Below are 18,496 nucleotides of genomic sequence, written 5' to 3' on the forward strand. Positions count from 1 at the left end.
GTGACTTTTTTGGGGGCCAGGCAGTGTATAAGAGAAAGTCAAAAAGGCTGGCCTGTATTTAAACCAAAAGTTTTGTGATAGTGTTTTATCAAACCTGCATTCCGTAAGTGAAAGTATGGACACATGGTTAACTCTTTGTGGTATGGAATGTGTATTTGTTACAGTAATAAAACTAGTGCTGCAGTATATATTTAAGATTTTAGTGCAGGCGGAGACTTGCCTTTTTCTCCATCAACAAACATATCAGTTTGTTGTATAAACATACTTTTCGGCCTCTTTGAATGTTCCTCTTGTATAAATGTGAAGCAACAGGAATGTCTAGACTAGCCATGGTATATATGTGTTTAACCTGTTTCCACACATCTTCCATGTAAGTATTAGCCAGTATGGTGCAGTTCTGATCATTACATTACAAATATGACTAATGTATTTGTGGTTTAGGTCAAAAAAACATTACAGTGTTTTCCATTTGGAATCAATAATGTGCATCATGCTTATAAGCAAATATACTTTTTAAATTTCCAGAGGAAGACATTCCCAAACGTAAGGTTTGAGAAGCCTTGATTGTATATAACTCAGTTCTGTGGGTCTTAGAAAGATATATTAGTATTGTAAATAGTTTATTTATAATAAAGTAACATTTGTACTGTTATATTCTCCTGTAAATGATATTGTCATAAATGTTAGGTAGTGAGGGTATAACTTGTATTCATTTCCTACTTACTGTAGGCACTATGGATATTTAAGTCATTGCTCCTGAAAAAAATGTTACACTAGTTAAAAATTGGCTTTTGTGCTTACCTGTGAAAGGAGGGATACAGCTGCAAGGTGGTAATACCAGCATTTCTACACAAAGTTTTCTAAAATGCAGGCTGATCTTCAACTAAGTCACAATATTAGACATATTTTGTAGAACAAAGCACCTTCAAACCATACTTTGAATTTAATTTAATCTCATTGACTTAAAGCAGAACTCTAGGCAAATCACATCTTAACCCTTGCAGTGGGGCTACCCCCGCACTGCGAGGGTTAAGTGCTCATTTTGTCTAGGGAGCTAATATAACAAAGATATATTTACCCGAACCGCGTTCCCGGCTTGCTCTTACACTGCTTCCTTCAGCCTTGCCCCCCCCCTCCACTTCAGCAATGGTATATCCATATAATATTTTGTTGGACTGCCTTTAGCTTTGATTACGGCACGCATTTGCCGAGGCCTCATTTCAATAAGCTAGTGCAATGTCACCACATTTATTTCCATCCAGAGTTGCATTAATTTTTCACTGAGATCTTGTAGTGATGATGGGAGAGTGAGACCACTGTGTAAAGTCTTCTCCAGCACATCCCAAATATTCTCAAAGGGGTTAAGGTCTGGACCCTGTGGTGGCCAATCCAGGTGTAAAAATTAGGTCTCATGCTCCCTCAACCAATTTTTTACAATTTGAACCCAGTGAACCCTGGCATTGTCATCTTGGAATATGCCCATGCTATCAGGGTCATTCAGTATATTCAGGTAGGCAGCTGACGTTATTTTTTGGGTACATAACGTTGCTGAACCTAGACCTGACCAACTCAACAACCCCAGTTCACAACACTTATCCATTGGAAGGCTATTACCTATTTGCTCACCTAAATCCAGGTGGTGACTTTCTTTTGGCCTGGCAGTGTATATGGACTAGCCCTAATTGGTATGGGAGGTGAGACTTAGTACAAACCATACAGAATACTCTAACGCATAGTTGCCCAACCTTTTTCTAAGGGCCTGCTTTGTGGGGCAACATTTTTGGGGGGGCTGAAAATAAAGATTGTGCTTAGGTAATAAATAGGAGATCAACAAGCTCAAAGTACATAGTATTGAAGCAGTTGAACCAGCTCTTGGAGAAGGGGGGTGGAATCAGTCAGTGGGGAACAGAAGTTCAGATGTGGCACCAGCTAGCCATAGACATCAGCCTGTGACGATGGCTAGGTTAGCAATGATAAACTGTTTGCTAAAAGAAATGGGAATTCACTTATTATGCTTGGTAAAAAAAAGAAGGGTTTTATGTTGCTGTGCAATTACTGACTAAAACTTAATATAGGGATTTTGTAGTTCACTGTTTAAATAAAAGCTCCAAGATAACAGTACAAAAGGTTTACCAAAAAGGAGTAGAGCTGAAGATATACAGTTGTGATCAGGGCAGGAAAAACACTGGTGTGTTCTTTGAACAGGAAATGCGTGTGCATCCTGCTTTGCCCACCCTTTTCCATTCCAGTTGCTTGGCTACAGTACGGAGTGAGAAACATGGATGAGCAATTTTTCTATTAGTACCCATGTTTAGTAAAAGAGAAACCAAAAATCTGTATTTGGTGAGCTTCTTGATCTGTTATCTGGTTGTTATATTTTAGCAGTGAAACATACATGTATTGTTGTAACTTTTATAGAGGAAAAACATGCAACATTTGTGTTTATAGGCTTTATTGTATAGGAAATTGGAACAAATCCTGCTTTGCCCATCCCTTAATGCTCCAATAACTAAACTACAGTACAGGACAGGGGCAGGTACTCTTTGCACTTGCCCACACTATCCACTGTGTACTGTAGCTTAGCACTTTGAATTGGTGGCCACAGCTGTGCAATGAGGGGCTGCATGGGACTGGTCTACGGACCATAGGTTGAACAGCCCTGCACTAAACTTTCCATCAGGAAAAAAAGAAAACAAGTACCATCTTTCCTTAACAACCTCCATAACTTTTTTTTTTCCTACAAGACTGCCGGTCAACAAAAGAAGTCCATATGTAAGAAGTCCAATATTATACAAAATAAGTATACATGTTTGATTACAATTCTGGAATACATTGTGCAGTTTACGTCACAGAAGATATTTATTCAGAATGAAAAAAATATTACTTCCAAGTATTGTTACTAGTGTAGAATATTAAGGCCAGGCTAATAAACCAAGTGGAGGACCTAATCTTGATTAGCATATCAATGACTATAATTTCTGATTTGCAAACTGTACCAGCATTTCACATGAAGTACATATATGTTAAACATGAGAATTTATAAAAAATATATTCATATTTGTAGACAATGTGCCAAAACAAAGTTGTTCAAAATCTTTAAACCCACTGTCAGCTTGAAAATAAAGGTAAGATTACTTCCTATGCTGTTTTCTTTTAATAAAATCAATTCTGTCCTTAGGCCTTGTCTCTGCTCTTTGATACTGAAAACTGAACTGTGTAGTTAATTTAAAAAAATTAATTATAATGGTTTTGGGTCAATTCTATTTTAATATTGGGTAATATTATGTGTTAAAACCAGGGGTCTCAATGTACCAGCCCACAAACCATTACTATGTGGCCCACAGCCAGCTGACAAGTCAGGCACGCGGTCACGGACCGTGTACCTGACTTGCAGGAGCAGCTACACGGTCTGCATCGCTGTTGGATGCAGACAGCATAGCTGCTTCTGGCTGTGCAGGTGCTCAGTTTCTTTTGGCCGGCGCTCTGACATCCTTCACCTAGTACTGGCTGAAAGAATGGATTAGTAAGGTCTAAAGGATTAAAGGTGTAGACCTTACTAATCAACCACTGGATCACCAGGGATTGTGCCACCTCATCTCCTCCCTGCAAAAACATAAGCAGGTGAGGGGGCTCTTTGTTTTATTTTAGGGATGTCCCGATGCCACTTTTTCAGGCCCAAGTACAAGTACTTCCCTTCATGTACTTGCCGATACCAATTACCGATACATTTTTATAAAGGGACAGGTGACTTTAAATGATCCATAGTACAACTACATGTTATGTACTATGGATCATGATTTAACCTATTCATGTTAGCAAGGGGAGAATTGTAACTCTATTGCTGGAGTGTAGTGGAGGTGTGTGCTGTATATATATGTACTACAGATACATTACACACATCCAGTACACTATAGCAATAAATTTACAGCCAGCTCCGTCCCAGCTTCCCTCACTCACAGTTTCACTCCGATCCCTGTTGCCTCACGAGGTGCCTCTTGTAGTCGGCGCTGGGCAGGATCGCTGCATTGCGTCTCGGTGCTCAGCTTATGGGAGGCGCTCGCAATTCTGCCCTGCTAACATGAATAGGTTAAATCATGATCCATAGTACATATACAGCACATATGTCTCGTACACTGCAGTAATAGAGTACCCCCCCCCCCAATCTTCCCTCACTCACTGTGTTTGAACACCGGAGAGAGCAGCGGCGAGTCAGCGCTAGTCCGGTGGGAGGAGCCCCAGGTGGGGGTTCTAATTTAGTTGGCTCAGAGATGCCTGCCAGCTAAATTAGAACCGCACCTAGAGATCCTCTCGCCGGACCAGAGCTGACTCGCCACTGCAGGTTTTTTTTTCTTCTTACTTACTTCGCCGAGCGTCGCGTCACTGCTGCTCCGGTGGGCGGCGCTCCGAGTGTGGTCATCTGGCAGTCTCCGGCCACCTAAATTAGGACCCCACCTGGAGCGCCGCCCACTGGAGCAGCAGTAGCAAGACACTCGGCGAAGTAAGTAAGAAAGAAAAAAAACATAGCGCAAGCTTCGGCGCTAGGCTTTGGGGCATTTTGACAAGTCGGAGTACTTGTCAAAATGGCCTGCATCGGGCCCCATTCCAATGCTAGCATCGGTACATCCCTATTTTATTTCATATGGTGGGACAGGGAACAGGGGGAGAGTATTATTGTGCATTAGTGTATGTGTCTTTGGGGGGGATGTTTCAGGGGTGCATATTTCTATGTGTGCGTATTTCGGTTTGTGCATATTCGAATGTGTGCATATTTGTATTTGTATGTGTGTGTATTTCCATCACAAATACATATACCGACATTATAAACACACACAGACATTAACACTGTTTTTTTCCAGAGCAGTCCAAACGCCAGACAAGGCAATTTGCCTTGTCACAGGTGGGCACAGTTCACACCACCGCAATGCTGTTGTGTATGCTTAAAACAAGTACGGCATGCAGTACTTTTTTTAAGAGTACCGCAGTGAAACGCGGTACAACTGAAACACAGTGTGCCCATAGCACATAATGAAATGTCACTTGTGACATTTCAATAAACTCCTAACAAAAAAACAGTGTGATGCGTCTCAATCGAGCGCTGGTCACACACAACAGCAGCTGTGCGGTTGAGCGCAGCTGCTAGTGTGAACAAGCCCTGAAAGGAAGCTGTACCTGAGGACAATGCAGTGCAAGGATTCCCCTGCTTCTGCTTTTTTCATTCTTTGGATCTGTGCTTCCTCCACTCCTGCTGCTTTTTGCTTCTTATTTTGCTCCTTATCCTACCAATTTCTAGATTACAATGAGAGGAGCAGCCACAAGGAAGCAAAGTCCTGCTTCTACCAAGTTGGCCACCTCTACACACAGTTTGAAACAAGGTATGATAAGTCAGAGATGGAGAAAATATCAGCTGCAGGAAACCTACAAGCAGTGCTGATGATTAGTCATTTGCCCTCTGCTTGCTTTTTTGGGGCTCTTTGAAACTTGCCAGAAGTTTCTACAACCTTTGTTTTCACGGGAGTTTGGCTTTAAAGTATACCTAAAGTTAAAAAAAATAGGAGCATGGTAGAGCAGCAGACCTTAAACATTTCAAAAGCATGATACATAAAGGATATGGACAACATTATTTTGAACATGGTGGGTATTGGTCACACAGGAGCATTTTTAGGAGTAGTATTCATCCTGAACCTCTTCCAAAACAAGTCTAGTGGAATCAATCAACAAGGCATATAGTGAATCATGTGGCTGTAACTCAATACATGAAGCATACAGACATGGTTAAAAAGGTATGTCACGCCAAAAACCGTTTTTTTAATGTTTTGGATAGAGTGGGGAAAGATTTGAACTCTTGTCTGGTTTTAACTGCTCTCTGGGCTTTGCTAGAAAGATTGATCCTCACTTCCTGTCCTGCTGAAAATGGTTTCATTAGACCGGAAGTGAAGGATAATCTGCAACAGGGACACAGAGAGAGAAATACATATCTGCCAAGGGTTCTTGCCTTACCCTACTCTACTAAAGAAACACGTTCTTATGTGCAAGGAAAATGTTGCACATCACTGACATTACTATAACATTTTATTGCTGTTCAACAGCCAACATGTTCTGTCCCCTTGCACCTGAGAACTTCCTTTGGAGCATGGATGGCTCCCGGTCGGCACCCACACTTAGCCCAGACTGGAGAGCGGTGGGTCGACTTTGGGATTAGGAAAAGTCTTATTTCTGCTTTGCAGTTGGAGAGTTTCCATTTAAAATGTATGCATGTAGTTCTATTCTCCCCAGTTTTGGATAGAATAGAGAAGGGTTAAAACCCCCATCAAGTTATTTTAGCACTGTCTATCCTACTGGGAAGATTTCCCTTTACGTCCTGTTCGGGAGACACAACAGAAAATAAGATGAAATCTCCCCAAAGTGAAAACATTTGCCCCCAGTGGATGATTTCCCTTCAACTCTTGCTCTGGTGACAACTCCAAAGTGTTCGATTTCTCTTCACTTTCTGTCTCAGTGACAATGGTCAGCAGGACAATTAGACAAGGTGAAACTTTCTAGTGGGAATAAACCCTATCCAAAACTAAAAAGAAAAAAGTTTTACATTTGCATGCACTTTAAAGCCTAAACAAACCTGCATTTTAAATCAGCTTAAAGTGACATTAAAGGATACATTTTTTATCCCTCCCCCAATGTTAATGTCAGCACTTACCTTAAATGATGTCTCTTAATCTGATCTTCTTTCCTGATGTTTTCATCTGTCCCTCCAGCGCTGTGGCGGGTCTCCGATCCAGCGCTGACTCCTCTGTGACAGTGTTCCATTTCGACGAACCGGATCGGGGGTAATCTGATGTAAACGGACACATCCATTTACATCAGATTTCCCATAGACACACATGGGGTCCGGCAGTTTCAGCTTTTTCCTCCATCGCAAGATGGAAGAAAAAACTGTACGGTCACAGTGGTGACATCCACTCCGTAGTGCTGTGATCAGGAGAGGATTTGTGCACGGATCCTCTCCTGATCAGCCGTGTCAAAGGGGCCTTAGGGCCCGTTTTCACTATCCCATCCACTGAAATGCTGTGTTTCAGCGGACAAGGTTAATTGATTGAGGCACTGTTTACTTTTTTCCTCTTTTTTTAAACTTAATGTGGAGTGTACAATGCGTACGCTCCATTCAGGTCCCTGCAAGGCAGTGCAGTCAGCTGTGCGTCTGTGCGGGGACCTTCAGTGGGATCCGGTGTGCTGTGATAATATGGAGCATGTTTCCATTTTATCATAGCGTACCACCCACTGCATTATAGTGTGGATAGGACACATATATGACAATAGTTTTCTATGTGTCCTAGAGGTGATCTTCGTTGATCTGGTGCGACACATCGCAAATCACTGAACTATGTGTGAATGGTGCCTTACAGTTCCTTCTTTTTTTAAATAAGCCTCAGCCTGAGTAGAAAAGACTGTCCTCTGCCAGCATGCTGTAGAGAATGACCGTTGCTCACTGTATGGAAGCAGTAGTTTTCCTCTGAGGACTGGCACACACCCCCTGCTAAGTCATCACTAAAGCTCCCTATTTAGCAAAGCTCTTGCTTCCTACTGATTGTAGGGCTCTGGCTCTGAATTACAGAGGTGTGTTGATTCTCTGCAGAGAAACCACTGCTGACACAGAGTGCAATGGGCCTACAGCATGCTGCTAGGGGATAGGCTTTTTTTACTGAGGCTGTGGATGCTTTCATAAGAACAGAACTGTAAAACTTTGTTTGATGCATCGCAGATGCATAGCAGATTTAAACTTAAAGGTCAGTTGGGTTTTAAAGGGTTGGTTGTGGTTAGTTTCATCTTAGACTGTGGATGATTATTGGCAACAGACATTGTATTTGCAGCATCTCAGAATCTACTTACCGGAGATTTTGATGCGTTGCAATATCTGTTGTTGGTGAGCAACAGTACTGTGGATAAAACACCTTGTTAAAAGACAGGTGCATAGACAGTTGTTAAATTACTATAAACACATTGAAGCCACGCACCCTTATACATCAACAACTTACTACGCTCAAAAACCTATGCACTCAACCACCACAACCTATGGCATTCATACTTTACCAGCACTTTCAATTGTTACTGACCAATTGGAAATAGGCTTTTCACTTTGCAAGTGAATTTGTAAGGGACTTTTCCCTTAAGCGGTTTATACATGCTTATATTTTCTTCATTCAACCTGCGGGCTGAATGAAGAAAATAGAACAGATACCTCCATCAACACTTAAAGTGTTGATGGACGAATTCCCCGCTGTTTGCGTCATATTCTGTCAGCGGCCATTGGCCTCTGTCAGAATACCTAAACGGAGCTAGCAGCTCTGTTCGGCCAAGAATTTCCCAACCAGCTCCTTCGAATAGCTGATCGAGGGATGCCAGGCGGAAGGGTGCCAACAGCGGCACCCACAGTGCGAATTATGGTTGGTTCATCAGAAACCAACTGAAATTAGTACCGTGTATACCCGGCTTTAGTGAATGTGGTAAAAATTTACTTTCCAAAAAATACCCAATCACAAGCAAGGAAAATTAAAGAAGTGTTTTTTTCATGCACCTGATTGGATGACGGAAGTCAGCAGGGCTTCGCCTGATTCATTAAGCTAATGGAAAATAACCTTGAAAAGTGCAAATTCTCTTGTCAAGTGTACAAGCATATTTTTCTTAAGTAAATCTTAAGTAAATCAGCACCACTGCATCACGAATGCCTTATGGCAAATTTGGCCCTGGCTGTATTGCTTCATAAAGGAAACCACAGAAGTCTTCAAAACTGATACATCAGTATTAGGGAGATTATAGTGGGTTGAGTCACCCAGCAGCTTGCTTTATATCGCAGAGATGTTGGTGGATTGATATCTTCCTAGATCTAAAATCATACTGGGGTATTATGAGGATGGCTCACTTCCACTCCTCGATTCTCCATTTTACTTTGCAGAGACTGCATCAAGAAGAGTGAAACTCCTGTGTTTGGCTTCTTAATGATAATAGTGAGTAGTACATTTGGGATCTTTGCTAGGGAGAAGATCTTATTGATGTAGTATCCATCAAATCTAGGAAGCCAGTGGATGTCAAAAATTAAATTTCAGTCTAGAGTAAACTAGATTTGCAAATACATGGTCCGGCAGAACTTCCCAAGGCACCTTCTTCTCCGCTGCCAGGCCTGCAATAGAGCACAAATCTGACAGATATAGGAAGTTCTGGCGGGTGTTGACCACCCACGGGATTTGGGTGACAATGCAGCCCTTGATTGGTTGCATCTTTCATCTCAATAACTAAACAGATATCCTTTAGCCACCAAAAGTAGTTGTAGCCCATATGAAAACTACTTAAATCCAAAAATGGCTTTTCTCTGACAACCCTCTCTTCTTGTATGAGCATCTTCAGTCATTAAAAGAAATCTGGATAGATAGCTCATAGAACAGAGGATATGCCAGTGCAGACTTGTTTTTAAAAGGTGCTGGCTTCAGGTCTGTAATGACCTGTAAGTATGCAGGATAGGAGTTAGTCGTTTTCAGCCTTCGCTAATAACATGCCTGTTCCAGGCCATTACATTTCTAGGGGATTAAACCAGAATCATGATGAAAAACCCAATACCTGCATCTTTGAAAAGGGATCACTTTATAGGTGTATCCAAAACAGGAAGATGCAGATGGTTTAAAAGTAAATAATGTTTAGCTTGATGTTATTCCTTTCTGCCTGAATATTTTGTGGAACATTGAACACCGGCTCTTCTCACATGAGAGAAGCTATTCTATATTTAGCCAATCTGATGAACAGACAAATAAAATAGCACCAGAGCATGTGTCATTTCTCACACCAGAGATAAATTAAAAACTTTGAGCCCCAACAGACAAAATCTGTAAATAACTAAAGTATGACGTGATCCTGGTATTTAGTGCTAACCACACTATTTTAATCCCACAACATAACAGACAAAAAATAATTGATTCTATTATAATACAGTACCATTGCCATTGAACATATAGGCAAAGATCAGGACTTCTGGAACAATGTGTTAAACACTGATGAAGCATAGAGAGTATAGCGCATAAGATAGAGTTGTTTGGTCAGAGCAACAGTAGACAGGATTGCAAACCAAAGACAGTATTTCAGGAGAACTTCATAACAGCTGTGAAGCATAGTGGTGGAAATGTCATGTTTTGTGGTTGCTTTGATGCTTTAGAGCAGCGTTTCTCAACCTGTGGGTCGCAACCCAAAAGTAGGGCGCAACCTATTGTTGAGTGGGTCGCCGCGTCTATTTTTGCTGCGCTGGGTAAGAGCCTCCTCAGCCTCCTGCTTGCGCAGCAGTGTCAGTCAGCGGGAGGACAGCAAGGGCTGTGAATATTAAAGTGCCGCTGTACACACTCCCTGGCTGCTGCAGCGACATCTAGTGGCCGGGGAGTGTTTACAGTAGGACTTTTATAGTCACAGCCGTTGCTGTCCTCCTGCCTCCCATACAGTGCGGGCTCTGCAGGAGGCGGGCATCTTAGCAGTGCTGTGGCTGAGAAGGCTGCATGGAGACAGAGCAGGTAGCAGGGGCTGGCGAGGGCCTGCATTCTAGTGAGTGTGCTTCTATTTTTATCTATATGTCCAGTGCATTGCTATGTCCTGAGTCCAGTGTCTTACTAAGTCCTGAGTCCAGTGCCTTACTAAGTCCTGAATCCAGTGCCTTACTAAGTCCTGAGTCCATTGCCTCACTAAGTCCTGAGTCCAGTGTCTTACTAATTCCTGAGTCCAGTGCCTTACTAAGTCCTGAGTCCAGTGCCTTACTAAGTCCTGAGTCCAGTGTCTTACTAAGTCCCGAGTCCAGTGCCTTACTAAGTCCCGAACCCAGTGCCTTACTAAGTCCCGAATCCAGTGCCTTACTAAGTCCCGAATCCAGTGCCTTACTAAGTCCCGAATCCAGTGCCTTACTAAGTCCCGAATCCAGTGTCTTACTAAGTCCTGAATCCAGTGTCTTACTAAGTCATGAATCCAGTGCATTACTAAGTCCTGAATGCAGTGCATTACTAAGTCCTGAATCCAGTGCCTTACTAAGTCCTGAGTCCATTGCCTCACTAAGTCCTGAGTCCAGTGTCTTACTAATTCCTGAGTCCAGTGCCTTACTAAGTCCTGAGTCCAGTGCCTTACTAAGTCCTGAGTCCAGTGTCTTACTAAGTCCCGAGTCCAGTGCCTTACTAAGTCCCGAACCCAGTGCCTTACTAAGTCCCGAATCCAGTGCCTTACTAAGTCCCGAATCCAGTGCCTTACTAAGTCCCGAATCCAGTGCCTTACTAAGTCCCGAATCCAGTGTCTTACTAAGTCCTGAATCCAGTGTCTTACTAAGTCATGAATCCAGTGCATTACTAAGTCCTGAATGCAGTGCATTACTAAGTCCTGAATCCAGTGCCTTACTAAGTCATGAATCCAGTGCATTACTAAGTCCTGAATGCAGTGCATTACTAAGTCCTGAATCCAGTCCGTTACTAAGTCCCGAGTCCAGTGCGTTACTAAGTCCTGAGTCCAGCGCTCTGTTGTGGGTCACCACAACTTGCCAAATGTTACTAAGGTGTCCCGGCCCTAGAAAGGTTGAAAATCACTGCTTTAGAGCCTAGGCAGCTTGCACTGACCAAGTCAACTATACATTCTGCATCCTATCAAAGTTGAATGGAACATGAAACTTTTAACACCATAATAATGCAACACACTAGCAACTCCACCAAGGGATGATTCAAAGGATGAAAATGTTTTGATATCCATTGAAATTGCCCAGTTCAAGCAAGGAAACCCACAAACATCTTTCAACTGTAGGATCTTAGCATGGAGAATTGGTTAAAAAAAAATGTCAGAGACTGATGACTAGTTATATGAAATGCCTACAGGGGGAATATCAGCTTTTGATGCTACGGTTCTACTTACTTTATTCATAGGACACCATTGCATCTATTGATATTCTTGCTGAATAAAGGATTGAAAAGGCATTTTTTTTTCTTGTGTTCTTATTCAAGCATATCACCTTTATCTGTAGATGCTGTTTGAATATATAAGTCAACAATTTCCATGGGGTGTACTGACTTTTTAGCTTGACTGTTATTGCGCAGCCAGACACCACTTGACATACCAATGGAATATGTCACTGTCCTTAGGAAAAAAAATGCAAGAAATTCCACATATTGCACTACTATAGAAACATTTACTATGTTGATTATTGCATATTTTGTCCTCCTGAGGATTTATGGAGCTATCAAACCCATTGCACTTGCAGAATTCAATCACTGATCTATTGTGCCAATATACTGCTTACAAATAAACAGTCAACATAAAGTGTATGCATTTCTATCAGATCTAAGCCACCAATGAAGATGTCCTGTGTTCAGAATGTACCACTGTGCAGATAGTACTGCATTGCTAGGAAGGATAAAGAAACCCACTTAATGCAGAGCCAAAGTAGATCAAATTAAGTGGTCTCGCTTATTTGTGGAGGTCTGTCATATAGAACATGAAAGGATTTTGTGCAACATTGCAAAAAGGTGGTCTGGGACCATTCAATGATTCAGAGTCCTGCATTATATTTACATACTTGCGGACTGTGTTAAAGTATTACACTGTGTTATGGTATTTTAAAGGACTGTTTGTGCAGTAAGTATTAGGTGAGGTGGTGTCACGTACCTGGATGGAGACTAAGCTGAACAGAGGGTTACCCTTCCACCACTTGTCCGACTCCCCTGGAGGTGATGACAGAAGAAACTGTGACCTGGAGACCATGATGAGCAGCGTGAAGTTGTGGATTGGAGCTGACTCTCAGGAAAATAGAACAAAGTCCAAGTAGTAGAGCCCAGCAGGAACTACAGGTGGATCAGGATCATCGTCGGGGTCACAAGCTAGGGTCATACACAGTAGATCAGATGCAGACGCGGTGCCAAATCGGTAAGAGCGGCAAAGTCACGGATCACAAGCCAGGATCATGCACAAGGAAATCGGATGCCAGGTAAAGGTACCAAGTCAGTGAACAAGAGCAAGGTCAGGAATGTAAGCCGAAGTCAAGTACATGTTAGCAGAGTAACAAGTTTGGGCAACAGGAACACAGGACACAGCCAAAGACCAGTGAGCAATGGCCTCAGGGCTCACACTGATTTTATAGTCTATCAGACGTCAATGAGCGGGCGCACGCAAAAACATGCGCATCGTGCTAATGTCTGTGCACAGGAATTCTGATGTCAGCATGTTTGTTCTAAGACTAACAGCTTTTTGGTAAGTACCTTACAGGTGTATGGAGGTGCAAAACTGGGAAAAAAAATGGACTATACAATATAAAGCAAGTTTGATTTTTATTCATACATTTATATATAAAGCAAGTTTGATTTTTACTCATACCGTAATACTATTGTTTTTTGTTTGTTTTTTTTTAATACTTTTTATGCAGTTTTGCATATAAAATACACAGTAACAACATTCTCCTACAGCAGTAGGGGTGCATACTTAGTTATTAGTGTACCACCAGAACCAGACATCTCAGTATGCCTCAGTGCCAAAAAGGTGCGTCTCCAGGCCCCCAATCCCCCATAACTGAAGTGGATGAGCACCTGTATAAACGCAAGGAGTTAACAGTCCCTCTAAATGAGAGCCCACCCAGATCTAGGCCAGACAGTAAAGGTGTGAAACTATATGATGATGAGGGATAGTTCAATAGGGACAACCGCTATCACATCCTAGGGGTTCTCAAGGTGACTCAGCCCCATCATTTGCTCGTAGTTAGGCTAAAGCAATCCAACCACCCCAAATCTTATCAAACTTCCCAGGGCATCCTCTATTAATGTAGGCTGCCTTGTACAGATGTAGGGAGGAATCAATAACACCCCTCCACTCCGCCAGAGTGGGAGGGTCTTTCCTTTTCCAATGGAGGACCACTAGTTTCCTAGCACAGAACAACAGTATCCCAGTCAGTGTGCGCAAGGCGGTGGTAGGGGCAACCTGCTCAGTGAGCCCCAGTAAGCACACTGAGATAGTTAGTGGAACAGGAAGTGCTATAACCTGTGAGATAAACTCAGTTACTAGTGTCCAGTACCCAGCAATTCCCGGACAGTCCCAAAAAATGTGACAGAAGTCGGCAGGTTGTGCCGAACAACGTCAACAGGAGAGTGAGGTTTCATGGTAGATCCTCGCAAGTCGTGCAGGCGTGTAGTAAACTCGATGCAGGATTTTAAATTGTATAAGCCGGTCCCTAATAGATACCAAGTGGGAAAAAGGGTAGTCCCACACCTCCTCCCAGGCATCGTCCGAGAGATCCGGCACGTCTATTACCCACTTCGGCTTGCAAGGGAGTCTATGGACACCCGCCGTGGCTGACAGGGCCTGGTACACCAGCGATAGAGGTTTCCGTACACCCTCTCGCCTGAGCATGGACTCCAGGGACGAAACTGTAAGAGAGCAATGTGACCCCTCCATCTGCGCCTGTAAGGCATGTCGTAACTGGAAGTATCTAAACAGGTAACTATTTGGAAGCTTATATTTCTCCTGTAGCTCTGCGAACATATGTGTTTTACCTTGTTTTACTTTTAATGGGGCAATTCCATGTAAGAAGTGAAAGAAATCAGTGTGTTGCTAATGGTGAATTGTTGCATGTTAGATATTTTATTTGATTGGCACAAAGTAATGAAACCCTTAAAGTATAAAATAAACGCTGAAAATGAAAGAAGCACAGTATGTTTGAACATTTAGAAGCTGACCAAACAGAAAAATATAGAGAATGGTACAGTATACAGTATACTACAGTTTGAATTTTTTTTCAATATGTAAAGTAGTGGCTGGTTCAAAAACAGGCTGTTGTGAAATTTATAGAGCGGAATTCCAAGCACACAGCCTGAATTGACAACCATTGTGTACATCTAAAATTCACTTTATCTAAGTCTGTGCCCTACCAGTAACTATCTTGTTGCAGAATCATCTTGTTGCAGCCATTTAGGGTTGAGAGATAATGCATTCATGTTTAAAAAACAATTGAAAAAATCATTCCGGTTAAATATTTTCTTTTTTGTTTCTTAGATTTATTGGTTAAATGTAAAAGATATAATTTGATACACATCAAGTTGGCTAAATACTAAAACAGACAAGCAAAATATAAGTTCACATTTCTTTTACAATTAATTCTTATTTTGACAATAATTGGATATTGTTTTATAAGACTACAGCATCAGTTAGAAGTCTATAAAGGATAAATTATAGAGGCCATGAAAACTATCAGAACCTTCATGGATTAGTCTGCAGAAGCCTTAGACTAACACTCCTACACTTCCCCAACCAGCTATACTTTGATAATATGTATGCTACTACCCTATGCAGCCTTTTGTTTACCTAAAAAAAATCTTCTAATAAAATATACTTGAAAGTAAAAGAAAACATTATAGATGCATATCCAGGTTCTAAAAGCCAAAAGATCAGCATTCACAGTGTTGACAAGAATGTTTATCCTTTATATCTCCATAAACACTATAGTAAAAGATAAAGGATAAGTGTCAATAAGGACAGGATAAACAAAAAGAGGATAAGAGGGAAATAAAGTAAAAAAATTACAAAAATAAGGAAAAATAACAGATAAAGCTGATATTACTTAATATCGGAAAACCAGACTATGCTGTTTGTAGGTATTTAACATGTTGAGTTAATCCATTCAAAACAGGAATTGAATACAAATTTTGTAAAACAGGTGTCTTAGAGAATAAAAAAAAATATTTCTTAACCTTTACAAATATCAATTATTCATGCTGGATTACTAGTGGTGTTTTTTTTTAAAGTTTTTGACTGCCTGAAAAGTTCCACAAATATTTCCCTGTCCCTAAATACATTCCACCCTACCTTGGGTCAAAGCTGCATTCTGCTATATAGCCACTAAGTGGCATCCAAGCTTTGTACAATATACAAACTCATGTAGAGTATTCTTTCAAACAACAGAGAATGGCTACAGTGTTATATATAGAAACAGAGTTCATCATAGGTGAGTAACAACATTACAGAAACCATTCTTGTCAATATATAGTATATACCTGTATATACTGGCAGCTGATATTATACTATGATATATATTTTTGCTGTATGTGCCCATCTCAGAGCTAAATGGACAAAAGAAGGACTTAACTGCTAGCTTTCCTTTGTGTTACTTTTCCTAACCATTTCAGCCCTCACATCAGTACACCTCCTATGGGCCAGAGCAATGTTTACATTTCTGCTATGGAACTATTTATTCGGTGATAACGTTGTCATTACTTAAAGTAGTAGTAAACCCTCTGCATTTTTTAAATGCACTGGGTAATGCCAAGCAGTTCAATATTACCCAGTGCATTTTTTCCTTAATTAAGTGCCCAAATATTTAATTGCCCTACCTGCTCACTGCCAGCAGCTCCAGGTCCACAATGCTTCTTCCCTTACACTACTGGGTAGTCTGGGTGCCCTTAAAGGTGGCCATACACTCTACAACCATCGCAAGATTTTAGTCTTGCGATGGTTGTACAGGGATTAAAAAAACGTACGATCTGCCTATCTTGGACAGGCAGATCGCACTCTCGATCATCGCAAGCCCGCCCCCCTGAGGGGCAGGCTTCCGATGACCGCAATGCTGAACGGGCAGTGTGCGCGTGCGCACACCGGCCCGTTCGGCATTTGTCTTCCGAGCACCGTACGATTCCCGGCTGGTTTTCGAACATGCTGGTTCGACAGAAGATGTGCGACCGTACAGTAGAAACGGTCGCACGTCTCCGTTCAAACTGCTCGATTATCGTATGATTATCGTATGAAAAAACGATCGCATACGATTATCGTATGATAATCGTGCAGTGTATGGGCACCTTTACATGCACCATAAAGCAGGGACAGTGTAGGCTCCAGCCGCTATCAATAAGCAATCAGCTGTCTATGCTGGGGGAGGAGCAGGGGAGTGGCTTGCTTCTAGGGGCCAAAATCTTCAATGGTTGTAAACAGACTCATCCATGGGTCAAGCAAGGAGTGTGTATGCACAGGTGGCTCCATTTTTTCCTGCAAGGCAGGGGTGGGCAATTCCAGCCCTCTGTGAAACTACAAGTTCCATGTGGCATTGCAAGACTGACAGTTTCAGGCATAACTCCCAGTGACAGAGGCATGTTGGGATCAGTGGGGAAGCTAGATATTCTTTCACTTGGGGAAAAGGCTCAGAGTTGCCCCCCCTCCTCTCCCCCCAAGGGAGACATTCTACATCCACACACCCACTATTCACACCTCTGCGTATCGTAAACGTGTGTTGCAATCACACACGTTTGCGAGCGTTTTTTCCCCTTGTTAAGGTACTTTAATGCATTTTTTAAATATAACTCCTGAGTTTAGAGTCTTATTTGCGTATCACTTAGCTGTAAATCCTCAAATGATCTCTCAATTCTTGCTGACACTGTCCTTCCTTCTGGAGGTTGACTACTTTTGTTCCCCATGGTCCCTGTGTGTGACAGTGACAAGCCGTGCCTTCTGAGCTGGGTGAGGCATCCCCCAGCCTGCCGAAGTTCCGCCCCCTTCCCGTCGAAGCCCCACCCCCAGTTCGGTAACCAAGCTGTGTGGGGAGGAGGAAGTGAGGAGCCTCCCTGTACCTCACTGCTGATGCGTCAAGATCGATGGCCTCAGTGTTTTTTTTTCTTATTTTTTTTGATTGGACAGCTTGGACCAATGGCTCTTTGTTATTGGTCCAAGCCATCCACAGAGCTCACGCCTCTAACACAGAGTAGAGGTTGTGACAGCTCTTGCCTCACCAAGTTAGGTTACAAAAGCAGTGGGGAAGCCCGCTGCTGTATAACCTAACTACCTGTCAAAAGCCGGATGCAGCACTGCCTGTAATTAACAGTCAACACTCCATACATGACAGGTTACATAGTGGGGGGGCTTTCCCTGCTGTGTAACCTGTTACAAGCCGATCTGAATGGAGAAAAAGCTGTCAGCTTCAGACTTGAAGCTGACAGCTTTTTCCTCCATTTTACAGGTTGAGGCGCTCCCTCACCTGCCTCCCCTGACCGCACGTCCCTGGTTCACATCTAGGCAACGGCAATTTTGCTTGTTTAAATGCACATTTTTGTGCGTTTTTATGTGCATAAATCAAATTGCGCGTTTTTGTGAGCTTGTTGATGTTAATGAGCAAATGTGCATTAAAAACGCACAAAAACACAGCAAACGCACATTTTCAAGTGTTTCCTATTGAGTCTATGGGCCCAAAACAGGCTGTAATATGCCAACAAAAAGCTCATCTACTTTTTCCAGCGACAGATGTTTTGCTTATTGCGACAAAACGCTCAGATGTGAACAGGGCCATAGAAATTAATGGGATTCTTTGGGGGGACAGATTTATTGGAGCGTTTTTTAGGGCAGAAAAAGCGCTATAAAACGCTCAGTGTGCACCAGGCCTTAGAGATGCCCAGGCATTTTGTACCTGGTAAAACTGCACGGTTTAAAGTAACTGTAAAGCTTTACATACAGTATTGCCATGGCCATTTAACAGAGGGAG

This window comes from Nanorana parkeri, unplaced genomic scaffold (assembly GCF_000935625.1).
Source record: "Nanorana parkeri isolate BGI_ZX_2015 unplaced genomic scaffold, ASM93562v1 scaffold949, whole genome shotgun sequence".
In the NCBI taxonomy this organism is placed as follows: Eukaryota; Metazoa; Chordata; class Amphibia; order Anura; family Dicroglossidae; genus Nanorana; species Nanorana parkeri.